At 37.3% G+C, this 21,901-nt stretch overlaps 1 pseudogene; it reads right to left on the reverse strand.

The window, feature by feature from the left end:
* Positions 1–3,346: 3,346 nt before the first annotated feature.
* Positions 3,347–21,901, reverse strand: part of LOC125128671 (60S ribosomal protein L30-like) — a 32,029-nt pseudogene continuing 13,474 nt past the window's right edge.

Below are 21,901 nucleotides of genomic sequence, written 5' to 3' on the forward strand. Positions count from 1 at the left end.
AGCATCAGGTCGTCCCGTGATGAATTCTGGTGGTCATCTTGACCTTCTCTCTGTAGTAAAGAATGCTTACAAAAGGGAGGAAGTGTTGTGGAGTGTTGAAAAGGAAAACACTAAGCAAGGGATATAAACTCTTAACTAGAAGGAAATCATTAGTAAAAGGAGGCAGTTAAGCAAGGAAGAAGTCATTTGTGAAAAGTTGGTTAGAGTGAGTGGTCCCCAGGCAGGACAGAACTCCATAGAAATTGTTTTAACTAGCTTTTAGCTGTAATAATATGTTCTAATCATTAACTCTTGAGTGCACTGAGGGGAGGCATGGGAGGTTAAAGGAAAAGACTTTCATTTCAAAACACAAAGACTCAGGGGCTTTCAGCCTTATCCTCTGAACCACCAATCTATTTTTCTCTATCTATGAGTTTTTGCTTTATTTTGTCATTTTTTTTGATTCCACATATGAATGAAATCATACAGTATTTGTCTTTGTATGACTTACCCCAATTAGCATAATACCCTCAAGGTCCATCCACGTTGTCCCAAATGACAAGATTTTACTCTTTTTTTTGGTGAAATGTTCCATCTTCTTTATACATTCATCCATTGATTGACTCAAGTTTTTCTCTATCTTGGCTTCTGTGAATAATGCTGCAATAATTATAAAAGCATATGTATTTTTTCTAGTTAGTTTTGTTTTTATATTTTCAGATAAACATTCAGAAGTGGAATAGCTGGATGCTATGGTAGTTCTATTCTTATTCTTTAAAGGAATCTTCATACTGTTTTCCATAGTGGCTACATCAATTTACATTCCCCCAAACAGTGTGGGGTTTCCCTTTTCTCCACATCCTAGTCAACTCTTTTGATTTCTTATCTTTTTAATTCTAACTGGTGTGAGGTGTTATCTCATTCTGGTTGTCACATTATGGACTTGAGTTTCCATAACAATCATCTTTTCAGGTGTCTGTTGGCCATCTGTGTGTTTTCTTTGGGTAAATATCTGTTCCATTTTTGGATTGGATTGTTTATCTTTTGTTGTTGAGTTATATGAGTTCTTTATATATTTTGGATATTAGCTCCTTGTCAGAAATGATTTGTGAATAACTTCTCTCATTCAGTAAGTTGCCTTTTCAGTTTCATGATTGTTTCTTCACTGTGCAAGAAACATTTTAATTTGATCTAGTTCCATTTGTTTATTTTTACCCCATTTTCCCTTGCCTTTGGAATCAGATCTACAAAAATATTGCTAAGACACATATTAAGGAGATTCATCTATATTTTCTTCTGGAAATTTTATGGTTTCATGTCTTACATTCTAACATTCGATCCTTTAATCTGTTTTGGGTTAAAGTTTGTGTATGATGTGAGAAATTGGTTTAGTTTCATTCTTTAGCATGTGGCTTCCAGTTTTATCAATGCCATTTATTGTTTTTTATTGTTGTTCTTTTTTTTTTTTTGTCTTTTTGCTATTTCTTTGGGCCGCTCCCGCGGCATATGGAGGTTCCCAGGCTAGGGGTCGAATCGGAGCTGTAGCCACTGGCCTACGCCAGAGCCACAGCAACGCGGGATCCGAGCTGCGTCTGCAACGTACACCACAGCTCACGGCAACGCCGGATCATTAACCCACTGAGCAAGGGTGGGGACCGAACCCGCAACCTCATGGTTCCTAGTCGGATTCATTACCCACTGCGCCACGATGGGAACTCCTGTTTATTTGTTTTTTGTTTTCACTACATCCATGGCATGCAGAAGTTCCTGGGCCAGGGATAAAACCCATGCCACAGCTATAACCAGAGCCACAGCAGTGACAACACTGGATTCTTAGCCATGAAGGAACTCCTCTATGCCATTTATTGAAGAGACTGTCCTTTCAGCATTATATATTCTTGGCTTCTTTGTCATAAATTAATTTTTCATATATGCCTGGGTTTACTTCTGGGCTTTGGTTTTGTTCTATTTATCTGTGTGTCTGTTTTTATGTTTTGTATTGCTTTAATTACTATAGCTTTGTAGTATAGTTAGAAATCAGAGTGTGATACATCCAGCTTTGTTCCTTCTCAAGATTTCTCTGGCTACTTGGGATCTTTTGGGCTTCCAAACAAATTTTATAATTATTTGTTCTAGTTCTGTGAAAAATGCCATTGGGATTTTGATTGGAATTGCATTGACTCTGTAGATTACTTTGGGAAGTATGGACATTTTAATAGTATTGCTTATTCCAATCTAGAAGGACAGAATATCTTTCCATTTATTTATGTCTTCCTCAGTTTCTTTCATCAGTGTCTTGTAGCTTTCTGTGTATAGGTCTTTCACCTCCTCGGTTAAATTTACTCCTAGGTATTTTATGGGTTTTGGTGCAATTGTAAATGGGACACCTTTCTTAATTTTTCTTTCTGAAAGTTTTTTATTAGTGCATAGACACACTACAGATTTCTGTATATTGATTTTGTGTCCTTCAGTTTTACTAAATTAATTAATTCTAACAGGTTTTTGGTTTTTTTTTTTTTGGTACTGTCTTTAGGGCTTTCAATATATAGCCTTGTGGTATCTTCAAATAGTGACAGTTTTACTTCTTCCTTTTTTTTTTATTTGGATGCCTAATTCCTGTGGCTATGTTCAATACTATGTTGAATAAATGTAGCAAAAGTGGGAATCCTTGTCATCATCTTAATCTTAGAGGGAAAGTTTTTAGGTTTTCACTGTTGAGTATGATATTAGCTGTGGGATTTTCATATATTGCCTTTATTATGTTAGTGTACTTTTTCTCTGTACGTACTTTGTTGAGAGTTTTTTTTTTTAATCACAAATGGATATTGAGTTTTGTCATATGATTTTTTTCATCTATTGAGTTGATCATATGAATTTTTATACTTCATTTTTAAAAAAAGATTTTAAATTTTAATTTCATTTTGGCTGCACCTGTGGCATATGGAAGTTCCCAGGCCACGGATCTTATCCAAGCTGCAGCTGCAACCTATGCCACAGCTGTGGCAATGCTGGATCCTTAACCAACTATGCCACAGCAGGAAATCCTTTAAAAAAATTTAGAGTTCTTGTGGCTCAGCAGGTTAGGAACCTAACTGGTATCCATGAAGTTGTGTGTTTGGTCCCTGGCCTCACTCAGTGGGTTAAATATCTAGCATTGCTGTGAACTGCAGTGTAGTTTTCAGATTGGTTCAGATCTCATGTTGCTGTGGCTGTGATGTAAGTTGGCACCTGCAGCTCTGATTTGACCCTTAGCCTGGGAACTTCCATGTGCTGCAGGTGCAGCCCTAAAAAAAGCAAAATAATAAAATAAAATAAAATAAAATAAATAAACTCTAGCTGGTTTTATTAATGAAAAATTGTGCATGATTTACTTTTCTTCAGTCTGTTCTAGTATGCTTCTAATGATAGCAGAATCACTTGGATCAATGATAGCCAATGTGCATACTCTGTAGTGTTCTCTACAAACTGTCCATTTCAATATTATTGACACTGTAGTGATGGACACTTGTTTTGGCCAACATGGAGTAATATTCTATTTCAGATTTCCTCAAGACTAGGCAGTTGTTGGTGAGGATGACCAATTTAGCTTTGTCTTGTCTGCCTTCAGAGTCTGCTTGTACTCCAGCATGTACTTTCCACTTTTCATAATAAGTTGTAACAACATAGAGATGTTGATTGCCTCCAGTGACTTTTTTGTCTTCTTTGCATCACCACCTTCCTGCCTTAGGTTTGGAATGCCCTCAACAAAGAGCAGTCCCCAAGATGCCAAGGAGTGAGAAAAGTATCCTTCATTTTGTTAATGTGGTGTATCCTCCTAATTGATTTGTGGATATTGAACCATGCTTGCTTTGTTGAAATAATTCCACTTAATCATAGTGTTAATCTTTTTAATATATTAATGAATTTTTGTACTAATATTTTGTTGAGAATTCTTGCATCTATATTCTCAAGACATTGGCCTATAATTTTCTCTTTTTTTGGATCCTTTTCTGATTTTTCCAGTGATATTTTGCTTTGTATTCTTTCTTATTATTTATTTATACCATTTCAGTTTAGAGACATTTCTCTTTACTATTTCTCTTTTACTGAAATATAGTTGATGTAAAATGTTATGTTACAGGTGTACATTACAGTGATTCAAAATTTTTAAACATTATACTCCACTTATAGTTCTTACAAAATATTGGATATATTTCCCATGTTATATAGCATATCCTTGTAGCTTATTTTATACATAATCATTTGTACCTATTAATTCTCTATGCCTATATTAACTCTTACCCTTACTTTCTCCCTACTGGTAACCACCAGTTTATACCCTATGTTTGTGAGTCTATATCTTTTTTCTTTTTTCTTTCTTTTTTTTTTTTTGTCTTTTTGCTATTTCCCTGGGCCACTTCTGCGGCATGTGGAGGTTCCCAGGCTAGGGGTCGAATCGGAGCTGTAGCCACTGGCCTACGCCAGAGCCACAGCAACGCGGGATCCGAGCCGCGTCTGCAACCTACACCACAGCTCACAGCAACGCCGGATCGTCAACCCACTGAGCAAGGGCGGGGACCGAACCCGCAACCTCATGGTTTCTAGTCGGATTCATTAACCACTGCGCCACGACGGGAACTCCTATATCTTTTTTCTTATATTTACTAGTTTGCTGTATTTTTCAGATTCCACAATAGATGATATCATACAGTATGACTTTGTCTGTCTGACTTATTTCCTTTGGTATAATGCCCTCCAAATCCATCTATGTTGCTGCAGATAGCAAGATTTCATTCTTATTTATGGCTGAGTAGTATTCCATTGCATATGTACACTGTATCTTCTTTATCTCTTCATCAGTTAATGGACATGTTGGTTGCTTCCATATCTTGGCAGTTGTAAATAACTCTTCTATGAACATTAGCATGTATGTATCTTTTTGACCGAGTGTTCTTGTATTTTTTAGATATATACCCCAGAGTGGAATTGCTGGCTAATACAGAAGTTCTACTTTTAGTCTTTTTCAAAACCCGCATACTGTTTTCCACAGTGGCTGCATCAATTTACATTCCCACCAACAGCATACTAAGGTTCCACTTTCTCCACATTCTTGCTAACTTTTGTTGTTTCCTGTCTTTAGATGGTAGCCATTCTGAAAGGTGTGAGATTATATCTCATTGTGGTTTTGATTTGCATTTCCCTGATGATGAGCAATGTTGACCATCTTTTCATATTCTTTCTGGAAATCTGCATTTCCTTTTTGGAAAAATGTCTCCAGTTCTTCTGCCCATTTGTAATTGAATTGTTTTGTTTCTTGATGTTGAGTTTATAAGCTGTTTCATATACTTTGGATATTAATCACCTATCAGTCATATAATTCGCAAATATTTTTTTCCCCATTCAGTGAGTTGTCCTTTGATTTTGTCAGTGGTTTCCTTTGCTGTCAAAACTTTTAATTAGGTCTCATTTGTTTATTTTTGCTTTTATTTTCTTTGCTTCAGGAGACAGAGCCAAAAAAATTATACTGCTAGGATTTACGTCCTAGAGTGTTCTTTAACATTTCTTGTAAGATTGTTTTTAATGGTGATGAACTCCTTTAGCTTTTGCTTATCTGTAAACCTCTCAATTTCTCCTTCAATTCTGAAAGATAAACTTGCTAGGTAGAAAATTCTTTTCAAAGCTTTTTTCCTTCCAGCACTCTTAATTTATCATGCCACTCTATTCTGGCCTGCAAAGTTTCTGATGAAAAATCTACTGAAAGCCTTACGGGGTTTCCCTTATATGTAGCAAATTGTTTTTCTCTTAAGATTCTCTTTTTTATCTTTAATTTTTATAATTTTCAATATAATGTGTCTTGATGTGGATCTCTTTGGGTTCATCTCATTTGAAACTCTATAGGTTTCCTGAATACAGATGTCTATTTTCCTCCCCAGATTAGGGAAGTTTTCAGCCATTATTAATTAATTAATTAATTTATTTATTTATTCTTTTCTTTTTCTTTTTTGACTGCAACTGAGGCATGTGGAAGTTCCAGGTCCAGGGATTGAACCTGTGCCACAGTTGTAGCCTGTGCCACAGCTGCAGCAATGCCAGATTGTTAACCCACTGGGCCACATGGGAATTTAGCCATTATTTCTTAAAATAAGTTTTCTAGCCCTTTCTCTCTCTTCTCCTTCTGGGACCCCAGTAATGTGAATGCTATTCTACTTGATATTTTCCCAAATGTCACTTAAGTATCTCCATCTTTTTAAATCATTTTTTTTTTCTTTTTGTTACTCTATCTGGTTGAGTTCCATTGCTTTATCTTCTAGCTTGCAGATCCATTCTTCTGCTTCATCTACTCTTCTGTTGAGCCCTCTAGTGTATTCTCCAGTTCAGTAATTATAGTCTTCTCTTCTGTAACTTCTATTTGGTATTTTCTTATATTTTCTCTTGCATTGTTGAAGCCCTAACTTTGCTCATCCATTCTTCTCCCAAGTTCAGTGAGCATCTTTATGACCATTACTTTGAACTCTTTGTCAGGTAGGTTGCTTGTCTCTCTTTCATTAAGGTCTTTTCTAGGGTTTTGCCTTGTTCTTTCATTTGGAACATATTCCTTTGAATGCTCACTTTGCCTGACTTGTGTTTGTTTCTATTTTTAGGCAAGTAGACTATTTCTCCCAGTCTTTGACGAATGGCCTTGTGTAGAAAATATACTGTGGGGTTCAGAAATGCAATTCCCCCCTGGCCACCAGAGCTAGGCACTCAAGGGGTGTTCCCTGTATAGGCTGCTTGTGTTCATCTGCTGTGGTGGGTGTCATTGCTATAGTGTAGGGGTTGCCAGGGCCTTTGGACATGCACTTCTGCAGTCATGGTGATGGGTGGGCCCTTATCTGGGGTGCCTGACTCCAGCATAGGAGTGGATGAATATACCCACTGGCTCTAGCCATTTAGAGAGATGGTTCCAAAATGGTACCTACCAGCACTGGACTTAGCTGGGTGGGGTGAGATTATAAAAATTTTCTGCCTCGCTGGTATGTATTTTAAGGTTAGTTAGTTGGTTTGCTTCACCTATGGTCTAGGTTCATTTTAAACCCATGTTTTTGTGCTTTCTCCTAGGGTAAGTGTGTCTGTATGTAGAGTGGGTTATCTGTTTCCTACAATTTCAAGGTTTTCCTGAACATAATCCCACTGGTTTTCAGAAAAGTATTTAGGGGCCTAATCTCTCCTGTGCAGGATCTAAGGGTTACAATGCTTGATTTAGTGTTCAAATCCCTTTCTCCACAGGGAAAATTTCTGTATTTTGAGACTCAGAGAAGACTTCTGTATTTTGAAATCCCTCTTGATTGCTGTGGCTGGGATTTTTTTTTGTTATTGTTGTGGTTTGAGCGTTTTGTTTGCTTGTTTTGATAAGACTGAGTCTCTGCCTCCCTTACCTTATTGTTACTCTCTTGTTCTTTGTAGTAGAGGCTCTATTCATTCAGTTTTCAGGTCTTTTTCAGAGTAAACTCTTGCATATGTAATTATATATTTTTCATCTCTGTGAGAGGAGGTGAGTTCAGGATCTTCTCATGTTGCCATCTTGAACCCCTTCCCCACATTCACACTTTTTTTTTTTTTTTGCTTTTTGGGCCACACCCAAGGCATATGGAAGTTCACAGGCTAGGGGTCGAATTGCAGGTACAGCTGCTGGCCTATGCAACAGCCACAGCAACATGGGATCTGAGCTGCATCTGTGACCTACACCACAACTCACAGCAACACTGGATCCTTAACCCACTGAGCAAGGCCAGGGATCCAACCCACATCCTCATAGATCCTAGTCATGTTCAGTAACTGCTGAGCCATGAAGGGAACTCCCGATGTTCATTCTTGAGATGAGCAGGAATTCTCCTCTATAGTTTTTATGGGACGCTTTAGAATTTATTTTCATTCAATAGACATTAATTAAGAACTGCCAATCCAAATCTCTGAAACATTATTTTTTCTAGTTTTATACTCTTTTTTCTTGTAATGCTGATATGTTTTCACATTTCTTCTTTTTTAAACCTTCAAATCCCTTCCTTTGCAAGCCACTCTATCTTGGGGAATATGTTTCAGAAATTCTTCCATGGCCTGGCCCCATCACAAGAGCTCACTATTCCAAGTCAATCCAAGTTAGAATTCCATGTAATATCCATAAGTTTTCAACTAGTTATAGCAGGCTTAAATGCCAATTGAGTTAAAATAACTTGTTCCCCATCTCTTAAATATACATTCCTCCTCAAATGGTGGTTAAAATAATTGAAGGTAGTGCCTTCCAGGTCTGTGCATTCCGGTCTTAGACAAGTCTGTACTTTGAATGAATTCATCTGAGATTTGCATATATTCTTGGCATCTTCTTGCAATCTGGAATTAGTTGAACTGTATGTGGCAGCTTATTATTTACAGATTATGATATAAGGGTGGGATTTTTTTTTTTTTTTTTTTTTTTTACCTTTTCTAGGCCCGCTTCCTACAGCATATGGAGGTTCCCAGGCTAGGGGTTGAATCAGAGCTGTAGCTGCTGGCCTACGCAAGCGCCACAGTAACATGGGATCCGAACTGCTTCTGTGACCTATACCACAGTTCACAGCAATGTCGGATCCTTAACCCACTGAGCAAGGCCAGGGATCGAACCTGCAACCTCATGGCTCCTAGTTGGATTCATTAACCACTGCACCATGACGGGAACTCCAAGGGATTTTTAGTTTCATTAAAAATAAAGTAGTGTCTCATCTATTTTTCTTTTTTTTATTGTTTTTAGTTTGCACAAATTAAAAGAAAAAAGACATCTTTCCTCAGACATCTTTGTGTGGAAATCACCAGGACTTCAGTAATCACTTTAGAATGAAAATAGATATTTTAGGAGTTCCTGTTGTGGCTCAGTGGTTAATGAATCCAACTAGGAACCATGAGGTTGTGGGTTTGATCCCTGGCCTAGCTCAGTGGGTTAAGGACCCAGCGTTGCCATGAGCTGTGGTGTAGCTCACAGACTGGGCTTGGTTCCTGCATTGCTGTGGCTGTGGCATAGGCTGGCAGCTATAGCTCCAATTAGATCCCCAGCCTGGGAATCTCCATATGCCGTGGGTGTGGCCCTAGAAAAGACAAAAAAAAAAAGATATTTTATATATTTTTCTGTATTTTTTTGAAGTACTGGGAAGTATATTGTTCTTGTATTTAGATTTAGTAGTTTACATAAGTAGCCTGTAATTTTCCTTTCACTTAATAGATATATTCCATAGATCCATTAGACATCTAAATTTGTTTATTATTAGCAGACTTTGGATTTGGAAGTGAGAAGCATCTGTATCACATGAGTGACTTAAATGAGAGTTTATATATATTTTTTAATTAAAACATGGTTTTAAACATGTTTGGTCAAGTTTAAATTCCTCCTTTAGGAATTCAAAATATTTTTTTTTGTAGCAGCTTGGAGTTTTTAATTGCATCAAGAATAAGATTGTGAAAAATCTGAATGAATTATTCTCTCTCTTCAGAGAGTTGTGCAAGTTGGCTCTCTGATGTTCCAAATCCTAAACAGAATTATAATTATAGATACATATTTATATAATTATTGGTATTTAAAAAACACACATATCTAGTCACATTTATGCATGAAAATTTTATATTTTATTTTATTTTTTATTAAATTGTTTTTTGGCCATGCTCACAGCATGTGGAGTTCCTGGGACAGGGTTTGAACTTGCTCCGTAACAGCAACCTGAACTGCTGCAGTGAGAGCACTGGATCCTTAGCCTGCTGTACTCATGAAAATTTTAAATCACTGTCAAATATAATAAATAGATCATTAAATCTACTACTAAGAGCTTTCTTGAATTTTGGAGCATTTGGCTAAAAGAGTAGCCAATTTAGGCAACAAAGTGCAACATTATTTTGTTGCCACTCTTCCAGCTACTCTCCTGCTAAAATGCTATGATCCATCTGCTATCTTACTTTTGTCTTTCCTATTTCCCTTTTGTACCAAGTCTAATCTATGTTTTTCTGTGTATATGTGTTTGGTTTCATACTTAATCAATTGTTACTTAGTAGTGATTACTAATAATATGCTAAACAGTAACATTCTAATTAAAGAGGAAGCATGGCATAGCATCATTGGGTCCACCTATTCCTGGATTGGGCAATCTAATCATTTATATTTTCTAAACCTCAATTTTATAATCTGTAAACCTGGGAGATCAGATAATCTCTAATATCCATTGTAGCTCTGTCATCCATACTTATGTAGTAATTTTCACTACAGAGTCTTGTTGGAGTCTTACATAAAAGCAACCAAAGATTATTTATAACCTGGTAAGTAAAGAACAGAGGAGTAGAAAATCAGTTTCTTGCTATTCCTAAAGAATCATTTATACTCCTATTTTTTTACCCTGTGGTTCATGTGTAAATGATATCCATTACTTAAAATTTCATAAGCAAAGACCATCTGGTCTTTATAAGCGCTGTTTCTGCTTTACCAAATATTGATAAATTGTGCAGCTTTGTGCTGCCAAATACTTAGGCCTCTTTGTCATGGCTTCATACCAATTTCAAAATGAATATTGAATATAATTATTTAGGGATGAAAGAGTAATAGTAAATAAAACCATATGCTTGCTATTAAAGTATTTTATTTGAATAACTCTTAGCATATTTTTAAAACTTGGTCCACTTCTAATACTGGAAGAGTCATTTTCAGTTGATTCCTAAAACTATAACTTTTGGGCAATAAGCCCATCTTATTAATGGTCCAGGCTGAATTGAGCTTGATTAATATTTGAAATTGACTCTGTCCAGATACCAGATGGCCCAAGTTGGTATTTTATTTGTCACTTTCAAAGAAAAAACATTTTTTTCCAGTGAAAATGAACAGATTCAAGATGTTGATTGTTCTCCCCCGGTTTACAAATAATTATTAAATATTAGTGCCTTCATAGATGATTCCAGCAGGGCTCATATATAACTGGTATCTCTGCTCCAGCACTGAATTGCTCTCTGTCATGGAGCTTCTCTAGATTTTACCTTTTGTTCCTACCTCTTTCAAAAGTCTAGTTTCCTGGGAGTTCCTGTCATGGGCAATGGAAATGAATTCGACTAGGAACCATGAGGTTGTGGGTTCGATCCCTGGCCTCGCTCAGTGGGTTAAGGATCTGGCATTGCCATGAGCTGTGGTGTAGGTCGCAGATGTTTCTCAGATCTGGCATTGTTGTGGCTGTGGCGAAGGCCAGCAGCTACAGCTCCAATTAGACTCCTAGCCTGGGAACTTCCATATGCCTTGGGTGTGGCCCTAAAGACAAAAGACAAAAAAAAAAAAAAAAAAAAAGTCTAGCTTTCTAGCTAAAATACTACCACAAGTTCGTTCTATGGATGTATTAATAACCTGTCTTTTAGAGAATACAATGAAGAGTCAACTGGGTATTGACTAGAGTGGAAGATTTATGAAATTGATGGAAGAAAGTGAGAGGAGGACAGCTAATGACAAGATTTTGAAACTAAAGAATCTAGATTTTTTTTTCCAAATGTAGGAAATAGCAATTCTGCAAAATTTGTTTTCAACAGGAAAGTGAGAGAGGAGAGCTAGAAGTAGGGGTGGAGAGATGGTGGATAATCAGGATTTTTATTTGTCAGGTGGCTGTGGCAAAGCAAAGGAAGAGGAAAGTAAGGGTTCTTTTGAAAGAAGAATTAATGAGAGATGTGATGTAGGAGATGAGGGGGCTGTGCTGCCATCTTGGCTCCTCAGCTTCTCACAAATTTTCAAATACACAAATTTGGACCCGCTTTCCACAAGCTTCTGCAGGCATTTTGAAGGAGGTGTATAAAACTTTTAGCAATGAAAGTTGAAACTTAAGAGGCAGTCATTTTTCTTCCCTCTCCAAAATAAAAATATTCAGGTGGGAGTGGGGAGCTGGAATTCTCTCTGTCAAGCAAGAGGAGATCCAAATTCCTGATTTACCAAATAATGCCTTCCCATTGAATTTTACAAAATTCTCAAATCCATCAAAATAAAATAAAATAAAATAAAAGACACAAATGAGGAAATACGTTTAGATATACTCTGAAAAATTTCAGAATGTACATTTGCCCCTCTTAGCACTTACTCACTGTGATAAAATACCATGGCATAGGACTTGGGATCTGTTTTACCCAGTAGGCACATGAAGAGATCTGATGTGCAGGAGAGGTTGTAAACCATGGGGTCGACACTGACCAATGAGAAAAAGTAGATAGGTGAGAGGTTTTCCTCTTCTCTTCAGTTTTTATTTGGTGGACTGCAGTTTCTATAAAGCTTGCCTGGAGATATATTTTGCAGAGTAAGCAACTGGCTGATCTGTTTGTGAAGACAAAATGCTTCCCTTCCTTCTCTGCCTCACTTTTAACTCACTCTCTCTCTTTTAAAACTGCATTTCCCTGAATAGCAGTAGCCTTCAAACTTTAGTGAAATGGAGACTCATCAAAAGAGATTTTGTTGCACACTCCTGTCTGGGCTCCCCCTAGAAGTTCTGATTCATTATGTTTAGGCAGGAGCCCAAGACCTTGTATTTTAAAAAGGTGCAAGGCAATGCAGGGGCAGCTGATGAATAGACCACAACTGGAGTGCTATAGCCTAGAGTTTAGGCAGTTACGTTTATCTTCAGGCTCTAGGTATTTTTTGTTTGTTTGTTTATCATTATTGTTTTTAATGGTAATCGTACATATTTAAAGTGTACAACATGATGAAAGATAGACAGTAAAATGATTACTGTGTTTAATATATCCATCTCCACAAATAGTTTTCTTTTTTTGTGTGCGATGAGAACAAGCGAAATCTTCTCTTTTAGCAATTTTCAGTATTCAGTACATTATTAAACATAGTCATCACACTATGCATTAGAGCTCTAGAATTTTTCATCCTACATAAATTAAACTTAGTATCTTTTGATTAACATCCCCCCATTTCTCCCATCTCACCCCTGCTAACAACCACTGTTCAACTGTCTATTTCTATGTGTTTGACATTTTTAGATTCCACATATAAATGATAGCATGTTTTTGTTTTCTTTCTGAATCAGGCTTATTTGACTTAGCATAATATTCTCTAGTTTCATTCATGTCATAACAAATGATAGAATCTCTTTATATTACATATGAATTATATTCCACTGTATATGTACACCACAATTTCTCTATCAATTAATCCATCAATGGACACTTAATTGTTTCCATATCTTAGCTGTTGTAATAATGCTGCTATGAATATGGGAATGTAGATTCTCTTTGAGGTACTGATTTTTTTCCTTTGGTTGTATATTCAGAAGAAGGATTGTTGGATTATATGGTAGTTCCAGTTTTACTTTTTTGAAGAAACTTCATATTATTTAACATAATGACTATACCAATTTACACTCACACTAACAGTGTACAAGGATTTCCTTTTCTCCACATCCTTGCTAACACTTGTTTTCTTTTACCTTTTTTCAATAGCCATTCTAACAAATGTGAGGTGATATCTCACTATGGTTTTGAACTGTATTTCCCCAATGATTAGGAATGTTGAGTACTTTTTCATATACCTGTTGGTTAATTGTATGTCTTCTTCAGAAAAAACAAAGTCTATTCAGGTCCTTTGCCCATTTTTCAGATGAGTTTGTATGTTTTGCCATTGAGTTGTATCAGCTCAGGCTCTGTTTTCAAGTAAATTGATTAAGAGCAGAAAGATAAATTGCCATTCTTTTTACTAAACTTTTTACATATGGCTAATTGTAATGAGGTAGGGGTAGAGGTTAATATATTGAGACAATGGTAACTACACCATGTAATAGATGTGGGAGAGATGATAACAATGATTATGAAGTAAGTTGGTTCTTTTAAGTGCAACTGAAGACTCAGACTTCACCTTCCCTCAAATGATCAAATTAGACCAATTAATTGCTCAAAAAAATCAGAGTGCACTTGGACATCAGTAAAGGTGATTCTCATTTCCTTCAGCCATAGTGCCTTATGACACTGAAAATTGGGGCCAGGGTGCTGTAAGACTAACAGAGCTGCAACGATTAAATGCATAGTTTCTACCGATCTTTTTGTTTGTTTGTTTTTTATCAAAATCAGGGCCCTGATAAGGAAAACCTCTTACTCTGACACCCCACAGGTGACCTCACAAAAACTCTTTTGTCTGAGAGTTTCCATTGCCTGGAGAACATGAAAAAAAATGTTGCATAGGCCAGCAGCTGCAGCTTGAATTCGACCCCTTGCCTGGGACCTTCCATATGCCGCAGGTGTGGCCCTAAAAAGACAAAAAATGAATAAAATTATAAACATTAAAAAAAAAAAAAAGGAAATGACACCTTCAACACCCTTCATTAGGTTTAAGACATTAGAACTGAGAAGTTCTGTTCTGGGAAAAAAATAGTAACATGTCAGTGGAATTGGAAGACCTCTGAGCATAGAACAGAGGACTCTATACAAGAATCAATCTTGAGAGTTTTATGATACTGATGGGAATGTGCAATGTAAGACTGAATGAGGAGAATTCATTGATACGGGACTAGTCGTCATTGACTAAAGATTCCACATTTTAATAAGAATGGTCTGGAGGTTTTTTTTTTTTAATGGCCGCCCAGAGGCATATGGAAATTTCCGGGTCAGAGATGGAATCCAAGCCACAGTTGCAATCTACACCACAGCTGTGGCCATGCCAGATCCTTAATCCACTGCACCAGGCTGGGGATCCCACCCACAGCTCTGCAGCCACCCAAGCCACTGCAGTTGGATTCTTAACCCACTTTGCCACAGAAGGAAATCCTGGAGCTGGTTTTATTTGCTGAGATGACTCCTTGAATATTGGGCTTAATGGCCTATATGAATGGAGATGTTAGAACATTCTTGGAAATTATTATGAAAGTGGACAGAAGATGCAGAGAAGGCAGGAATATTGGAATGCTTTTGTTGTATAAGAACTAAGAAACCTTAGAAAAGTCAATGTAAAATACACACTAAATTTTTAAGACCTAATGTGAAAAACACCACAGCAGCCTCCTTTCAAACCTAAAATTTCAAGAATGGGGAAGATAAAGAAAAATCACATTTAGTCCAAGTGTCTTACTGTCCTCTAGTGGTTTTAATGGTATGTGTGCACACACACACACACAGAGAATGCCAGACTGTTTTACAGCAGAAAAGAACCTTTGGGAATATTTAGCCTAGTGTTTCTAATGTTAGGTTTACAAATGTTCTAAAAGGAACCAAAGTAAATTCTTATGATTTCTTCGATGTTGACAATGTGTTTTTATTATCGCATTTCCTAAATACGATTAAACATAAACTAGTATACTTATAAATTCCTATAAAAGTATACAACCCATACAAATTAATAAAATAAAAATTTTATTGAGGACTTCAAATTAATGACACTAATGTGATGAATATAACATTAATATGATAGATGTGGTTCTTTTGTTATAGTTAATTTTGGCTCAAAACTGGAAATAATCCCGACTCTTACATACGTGTTTCACTTTTTTTTTTGCCTTAGGCATATTCATGTTGCCCATACTAATATATAAAATAAGGAAGTTCTATGGTGCAGTGGGTTAATCTAGTGTTGTCACTGTAGTGGCTAGGGTCGCTGCTGTGGTGCAGGCTCGACCTGAGGCCAGGGATCTTCCACATGCCACCAGTGTGACCAAAAAACAAACAAGCAAAAATATATACCATGAGAAGTCTCAATTCTTCCACAATAAGGAAAAAATGGAACGGTTATAGATATATGGAGATATGTAGATAGTGGAAAGAAATATTTGAAGTGAATCACACTTGATAGTCTTACTTTTCACAGTAAAACCTGAAGCAAAAATATAACTGTTGTTTATTTCTTAATTTTTTTTGACTTTTTGTTTTGATTTGTTTTTGGCTATACCTGTGGGAAGTGGAAGTTCACAGGCCAGGGACTGAATCCACACCACAGCTGTAGCCAGTGCCCACAGCAGTAACAATGCCAGATGCTGAACAGGCTGAGCTATGAAGGAACTCCAACATTTTTGACCTTAAATAAAACATAATTATTGATGTATTCCTATATGATTTTTACTAACTTTAGTATTAGAAAGTCTCCTATCCTGAGAGATATTTTTGATGTATTTTCCTTAAATTAAAAAAGTTCGGAATTCCCGTCGTGGCGCAGTGGTTAACGAATCCGACTAGGAACCATGAGGTTGCGGGTTCGGTCCCTGCCCTTGCTCAGTGGGTTAACGATCCGGCGTTGCCGTGAGCTCTGGTGTAGGTTGCAGACGCGGCTCGGATCCCGCGTTGCTGCGGCTCTGGCGTAGGCCGGTGGCTACAGCCCCGATTCGACCCCTAGCCTGGGAACCTCCATATGCCGCGGGAGCGGCCCAAGAAATAGCAACAACAACAACAACAACAACAAAAAGTTCACTAGGATTTTATATTTAATTCTATAATTCCATCTCTAGTTACTTCAATAAATGGAATAAAGAAGATTATATGACTTTCTCCCATGTAAATAGGGCTTTCTGTTTCCAACAATTTTGAATATAATTATTTTATAGGAATTTAGGTAACCTACTTTATCATAATTTAAATATTTGTGTATATTCACAACAGTTTCAAGGATATCCATACTTTTTTTCTATGTTTGTTTGTTTATTTAGGCACCCGCAGCATGTGTAAATTCCTTGGTCAGGGATCAAACCTGTGCCACAGCCATGACCCGAGCCATTGCAGTGATAGAGCCAGATCCTTAACCTGCTTAAAGACCAGAGAGTAAACTATAAAGAATAGTGCAGTGAATTTCAGAGTGTCTGTTACTTACTTCTGTCCAGAGCATCCCTGGCTTTGCTCAGTGGGTTAAGGATATGGCATTGCCAGTAAGTTGTGGTGTAGCTCTGATTCGACCCCTAGCCTAGGAACTCCACATGTCATGGTACACGCCCTGAAAAGAAAATAAAAAGTTATGCTTCTTCATGATCATAATAATAACTGTGAGGATTAGGTTGTTTTTAAGTGTGAAAGTAACAAAAATAATTATAGAAAACAAAGGCAGAAAGGAACTTGTTAGAAAATTACTGAGTAATTCATGAAATAGAGAGAAGAGCTAACTAACCAGGTCTTAGGAAGGACAGAAACAAAGGTTTTCTTTTTTTGTTTGTTTGTTTTTTTGCCATTTTCTTGGACCGCTCCTGCGGCATATGGTTCCCAGGCTAGGGGTCTAATAGTATCTGTAGCCACTGGCCTATGCCAGAGCCACAGCAACGAGGGATCCGAGCGTGTCTGCGACCTACACCACAGCTCACAGCAACGCTGGATCCTTAACCCACTGAGCAAGGCCAGGGATCGAACCTGCAACCTCATGGTTCCTAGTCAGATTCGTTAACCACTGAGCCACTACGGGAACTCCAGAAACAAAGGTTTGATGTCAGAACCAGGAGTTAATCATTGTCTTTTTTCTTGATAATTCTTTTATTGTGGTGAGTGTGATAAAATAGTCTCTTTCAAGTATGCAGTTCGGGAGTTCCATGGTGGCTCTGTGGGCTAAGGATTTGGTGGTGTTACTGCAGCATCCTGAGTCACTTGTTGTGGCATGGATTCAATTCCTGGCCTAAGAACTTCCACATGCCTGCAAGCGTGGTGAAAAGAAAAAAAAAAAAAAAAGAAAAGATTAAAAAAAGAAAGTATACAGCCCAGGGGCATTCATAATGTTTTGCAGCCAACACTGCTGTCTAGTTTCCCAAAGGAAAAACCTATCCATTAACAGTTATCCCCCTTACTTCTTCTCCCCACCAGCTCCTGCCAACCACTAATCTGCTTTCTACTTTATGGATCAGCATATTCTGTATATTTCATATAAATGGAATCATACAATATGTAGTCTTTTGTGTTTGGCTTCTTTTCCTTATCATAACATTTTCAATGTTCATCCGTGTTTTAGCATATATCACTATGTCATCCCTTTTTATGGCCGAATAATATTTTACTTTCTGGATATACCACATTTTATTTATTAATTTGTCAGCTGAGAGACAAGTTGTTACCATGGTGTTCTTTTCAAAGTACTGCCATTAGAAAATATTATCTGTCACTGCTGACTACTTACAGTTCATATTCTTGGGAAAATTGGTCTCACTGACCCAGCCTAAGCCACATGTATTGCTCTCTCACCAGAGAGTGAGGTCCTGTGAGTGACAACTTCATGAGATTTACATGAAGCCAAGACAGTGTGTTGCAAATCCTTAAAAAGTACAAAGCAAAACGAATCAAGAGCTGATGTTCATTTTGTGTCTCTAGGACATTTTATCTAGAAGAATTCCCTTCAGTTTTCTGGCATGTTGATGGTATTCTATCATCATGTAATTTTGGATGATTATAAATTGTTCATGATATACTCTGTGGCTTATTTCAGTGGGACTTTCAGTGTGGGGGAAGAGTGATGCCATGGCTCAGATTATTCAATGTTCAAAAGTTATGATCTAATTATTTACAAAAATCAGTGATGGAATGTAAAGTACATCTATCTAGGAAAGGGACAGATCATCTCAAAATGGTCTTGAAAACCAATTAGGGGATAAGGATTCTCTTCTAGAAACAAGAATGCATGCATTTAACTCCAAAGGTGTGAAGATGAAAATGATTGACTTCTGTGTAGTTACTGAGGGGTAGACAGTGTGGGACTTCATAGGGGGTAGAATTTGTCTTATGTTTAAAGAAGAAATGTCTTGAACAGTTGGAACTGACCAGTGAAGGAATGAGCTGGCTGTTATCAGGACTATTCAGTGAGGGCCAGTGAAGATCTACCACAGCAATGAAGAGTCCTTGATTTGGAAGGAATCATGTATCTCTCAGACTCTTGTCAGCTCAACAATTCCAGTATGTCAGATGAGAGCTGGTTAGGGTTTCCTTGGCTATTTACAGGTCTTTTAAACATGGCATGTGCTTCAAGTTTCATTTAGAAAAAGAGCATGAAAATCGATAAGGTCAAAGGTGTCAGCTTATGTTTGGTTTAGGCATTTAGTACTAGATTGCTGAAACATTGTAATTCCATTGTTTTTCTAGACTACTGACACAGTAATTTCTTATTTTGTAAATTTTCAAGTTCAGACTTAATCAAAAACATTATAAAGTTCATTTAGTATGGGTTAAATCTTTTAAAATTAAAATGCACTATCTTTTAGGAGCTTATAATACAAATATCGTAGTTAGTTCATGAGAACATTTGTTGAGTACCTCTCAAGTCCTGGCCCAATGATGAGCACATGGTCTGTGCCTTTATGCTGCTCCTGGAAAACGTTACATTTGAATGAGGAATGATCACACTGTCTGGTACTCTAGGAAGGGATGCATTAACTGTATAGAGAAGACTCCTCAGAGGAAATCGTGAAGAATGAGAAGTTATGCAGAAAATTAGTAGAGACAAGTTATTCCAGGTAAAAGCAAAAGCATGACCAAAATAATTAATGTGACGTATTTTGAGGGCTCTACACAACTTGATATTTCAGTAAACATGCAAAAAGGGAACAGTAGAGATGAGGCAGGCATCAGGTCATAAAGAGCTTCACATTCCATTTTAATAAAATTAAATCCTGTTTTTTAAGTCAATGGGGATCCAATAGATTATGGAATTTTATATTATCGACCGAAGTTGTAACAATCAACAACAGGGAGTTTAGATGTTCCCGGCTTGGCTCAGTGGAAACGAATCTGACTGGCATTCATGAGGATATAGGTTCGATCCCTGGCCTTGTTCAGTGGGTTAAGGATCTGGCATTGCTGTGAGCTGTGGTATAGGTTGCAGACACACCTCGGATCCCGCATTGCTGTGGCCGTGGGGTAGGCCAGCGGCTACAGCTCTGATTTGACCCCTAGCCTGAGAAGCTCCATGTGCCTCGGGTATGGCCCTATTAAAAAAAAAAAAAAAAAAAAAAGGGAGTTTAGGAATTCCCACTGTGGCGAAATGGGATCTGCAGCATCTCTCCAGCACCAGGACACAGGTTTGATCCCTGGCCTGCACAGTGGGTTAAAGGATATGACATTGCTGCAGCTGCAGCATAGGCTGCAACTCTGGTTTGGATCTGACCCTTGCCTGGGAACTCCATATGCAGCGGGGTGCTCCCCCCCAAAAAAAAACCCCAAACTGGCTTTTGGAAAGTTAGGTAACAATGAAAAATCGCAGGTATTATTCAGAACAAGGAAAGCAAGGCGATTTAAATAAGGGAGGAATATAGATCCCTAACTACCATATATTGAGGTCAGAGAATAGAACTTGCCTATAATAACTTAAAATGACATTACCATGGCTAGTGTCAGAATAGAGAATAACACACTTCCTTATCTATCCTCATAGGTAAGGAAGGGGTCAAATCAGAGGGGTAAAAACAACTTGAGTGTGGAAAGGGGAAGTATGACATGCAGAGTAATATACTGGAAAATGAATATTATAGAGAGCTCATAGATTTTCATGCTAAAAAGAAAGAGATACTTCATCATACTGTAAAAATGGAAGCCAACATTTTGGTTATGGTTTTGTTTAATGAATTTATAGTCTAGAGGGAAAATTAGAGAGATTACTACCAAAATCATAGAATCTTTAGATTAAGTTTAAACTTCCTAGGGATTATGCAAAAAAAATCCTGAAAAAATTGTAATAGGAAATTGAAATTGGCTATATTTAGAATGAATGCATGTTTGTACATCTAGACAGGTGTTTTATAATGCATTATGTGATGTGTAAATCCACCAAAAGAGAATAGCAAAATCAGTGATTTTTTTTTTAGTGCTACACCTGAGGCATATGGAAGTTCCCAGGCTAGGGATTGAATTTGAGCTACAGCTTCCAGCTTACACCACAGCCGCAGTAGGCCAGGTCTGAACCTTGTCTGTGACCTACACCACAGCTTGTGGCAATGCCGGATCCTTGACCCACTGAGCGAGGTCAGGGATCGCATCCTCATGGAACCTAGTTGGGTTTGCTACTGCCGTGCCATAAAGTGATTATTTGAATGATATAAATAAAACAATATTTTATAAAATTAGTTAATTGATTATAGAAATAGTTCATTGGAAATAGTTTATTGGCCTGTTAGGTTGAACACAATAAATTTATTAATTGAAATTCTTAAAAGTTATAATTATTAGAGGGACAAAAGTTCTTGAATGTTATTTAAAGATGCAGTCGATTGAAATAAAATAGTGTGCGAGTTCTGATTTTGCTTTTTTTTTTTTTTTGTCTTTTTGCCATTTCTTGGGCCGCTTCCCATGGCATATGGAGGTTCCCAGGCTAGGGGTCGAATCGGAGCTGTAGCCGCCAGCCTACACCAGAGCCACAGCAACGCAGGATCCGCATCTGCAACCTACACCACAGCTCACGGCAACACCAGATCGCTAACCCACTGAGGGCAGGGACGGAACCCGCAACCTCATGGTTCCTAGTTGGATTCGTTAACCACTGCGCCACGACGGGAACTCCTGATTTGGCTTTTGACTGTCCCCACTTTATCAAAAAATAAAAAGTCTCTTTGCTGTGAACCATTAGAAATCATGCTTTCATCACTGCTGGAAGATGTGATTTTATTACTAGCAGCAGGGAAGAAAACGGAAAGCCAATTTGGTTGAAAATTATTTTCATAGTAACTCTATTTTAAGCAGAGAGAAAGAATAGTTTATCTTCTAAGAAGAGAAATTAATATTAATAAATTATACATTATTCTTAATTGCAGTGTCAGAGAAATAAAAAAATATTTGTGTCTTTTTTGTAATAAAAGAAAGTCTTTTGTTTGGAAAAAGACTGGTTTGGATGGTTCTAAAACAATAATGCCTAATACAAAAGGGAAGTATGTGAACCAGGGGAGGTATATATAAATATATATAAATAAATATATATATTTATAGCCTTTCAGATTTTTTTCTTTTCCTTCTAACAGATACTCAATAAGACTTTTTTTCCTACTTACCCAGTGTTCTG

Source organism: Phacochoerus africanus, chromosome 6, assembly GCF_016906955.1.
Source record: "Phacochoerus africanus isolate WHEZ1 chromosome 6, ROS_Pafr_v1, whole genome shotgun sequence".
Taxonomy (NCBI): domain Eukaryota; kingdom Metazoa; phylum Chordata; class Mammalia; order Artiodactyla; family Suidae; genus Phacochoerus; species Phacochoerus africanus.